This window comes from Montipora foliosa, unplaced genomic scaffold (genome assembly GCF_036669935.1).
Source record: "Montipora foliosa isolate CH-2021 unplaced genomic scaffold, ASM3666993v2 scaffold_447, whole genome shotgun sequence".
In the NCBI taxonomy this organism is placed as follows: domain Eukaryota; kingdom Metazoa; phylum Cnidaria; class Anthozoa; order Scleractinia; family Acroporidae; genus Montipora; species Montipora foliosa.
In genome coordinates, this window is record NW_027179753.1 from 362,501 (window position 1) to 365,000 (window position 2,500).

The window sequence follows — 2,500 nt, forward strand, 5'->3', positions numbered from 1 at the left end:
TCAGTAGTCTTGAACCATTTCCCAGCTGTGTAGTTTTCCCTCTCACTTTGATGTAATAGGTGGTAAATTTTCTCAAATTAGTCAGTAGTCTATGAAAAGTACGTCCAGTGACTCGAGCTTCTCTTTCCAGGTCATTTTTTTGTTGCCCATAGTATATTATGTAAGTGGTTATTATTCCATTTTGCAAAGCTGGTTCATTCCATGATACAAGAATGGATGTAGATGAATTGGCCTGGAGCATCACATCCCGTGGATGACTAGGACCTAGAACATACATTTATCAAACATAACTGCCATCTTGGTGGATTGGAAAATGTTTCACTCCTTTACAATTATAATAATTGCAAGAATATCGCTTGTCAACATTTCACTTCAGGTATGCGATAGCTCATTAAAACATTGCCTTAATGTATGTCAGTGGCCTTTGTGTCGATATTACGAGCATTTTACACTTCTACCACTGTGCACCTGAAGACTCTGAACGTATAATAATCAGAGCTTAAAGTGCCCCTGTGATCAAAAAAACCACTTCCTTTTTTCCTTCAGATTTCGAAAGTGTGTTTGCTTAACACCTGACTGGCAAAATTTTGAGCTTTGATTTTTATCCAAAGGCCGTTTACTGTGAGTGTAAGTTTTGGATTTCACGGTCCGCCATTACTCACGTTCAAAACTGACCGATTGGACCTCAGAGGGTTGGATCTAGGGAAAAGTGACGTCAGAGGCTCATTAGCTTAAGATTTCAGCGTGTGAACGCAGCTTATTATATATGCAAAGCGTGAGTTTAAAAGTCTGAAAGCCCAAAACCCCCGTGCTGCATATTAATTCGGCCGCGTACACACGTATTGCATTCTTAAACTAGTGAGCCTTTGACGTCATTTTCTCCTCGATCCAGCTCTCTCAAGAACATAATGTTAGTAATGGCGGACCATTAAATAGGAAAATTACAGTTAAAATAAAGAGGTGTCTTTTTGAAATCAAGGCTTAAAACGTGGGTCACTTAGAGTTTTGTTAACATAGTTTTGAAATCCAAAGAAAAATATGAATTGATTTTTTGGTCACAGGGGCACTTTAACAATCGGATCATGGCCGCCCTGTTTCGTACGGGAAACTATTTAAGAGTGGCTTTAGTAATCCTAAAAAAAATCGAACTCACGGTCTATTGCGCTGCAGTAATCTCTAACTTACTTTAGTAGAATTCTACTAGTATACTAATGCAAATGCTGGCTGGGCCATTGAACACTATCAGCCATTAGTGTGCAGTGGCTGGAGGTCGTCTTGGAAGTAACGACGTTTTTTTCCGTTTTTCCAAAGTTTTGGAGGAAAATTTGGATGCAAATGGGTAATTAAACTTCTGAGAAGTCTAAACGAAATAATTGGAAACCGTTATTGCTGTCACTACTTTTAGGGCATGTCGCTTGTCGGAATTTACCCTAGTTGGCAGAGCCTCAATAACGATTTAATATCGTATTAATTACAGTTTTGACATCGTGAAAACTAGTACTTCCAAACCTTATCAACAACGATCAAACTGGATTTTTGAAAGACAGATTTATAGGCGAAAATATTAGACTCATTGATGGTATTATCCAATATGTCACAGAAAAAAATATCCCAGGCTTGTTACTTTTTATTGACTTTGAAAAGGCCTTTGATTCTCTCGAATGGTCCTTCATACATGACACATTGAGATCCTACAGCTTCGGTGCTTCGCTAATTAACTGGGTGAAAACCCTGTATAGTCATACTGAAAGTTGTATTCTGAATAATGGATGGGCAAGTAACTTTTTTGATATTCAAAGAGGCGTCAGGCAAGGCTGCCCACTCTCACCTTATCTATTTATCCTATCGGCAGAGGTGCTTGCCGCAGCAATTAGGAAAAATACCAACATAAAGGGAATCTCCGTAAATGGTGTGAAAATTAAGTTAAGTCAGTACGCCGATGACACAACACTTATATTAGACGGGTCACGTGAATCTCTCGTTTCATCTCTTGCAATGCTGGACGATTTTAGCAAAGTCTCTGGCCTCAGACTCAATGATAAGAAAACGGAGGCTCTATGGATCGGCGCAAGTATTGGAAATGATAAAATTCTATTATCGGGAAAAGAATTGAAATGGCCAAAAGACAAAGTAAAATCCCTAGGGTTATGGATTTCAACAGACTGCGAACTATCTGCATCTTTAAACTACAATGAGAAACTTGAAAAAGTTAAAGAAATCCTAAGATGCTGGAAATACCGTCGACTCACACTGATAGGGAAAATCACTGTTATCAAGTCATTAGTGGTCTCCCAATTAGTTTATCTACTCTCGCCTCTCTGCTCAAACGAAGTAAACGATTTACTCTACACTTTTCTATGGAATGGTAAAGGCCACAAAATAAAACGTAAGGTAATGATCAATGAGTTTGATCTTGGTGGCCTAAAAATGATTGATATTAGCTCCTTCTATAAATCTCTCAAAATCACATGGATAAAAAAATATTTAGATAACAATAACA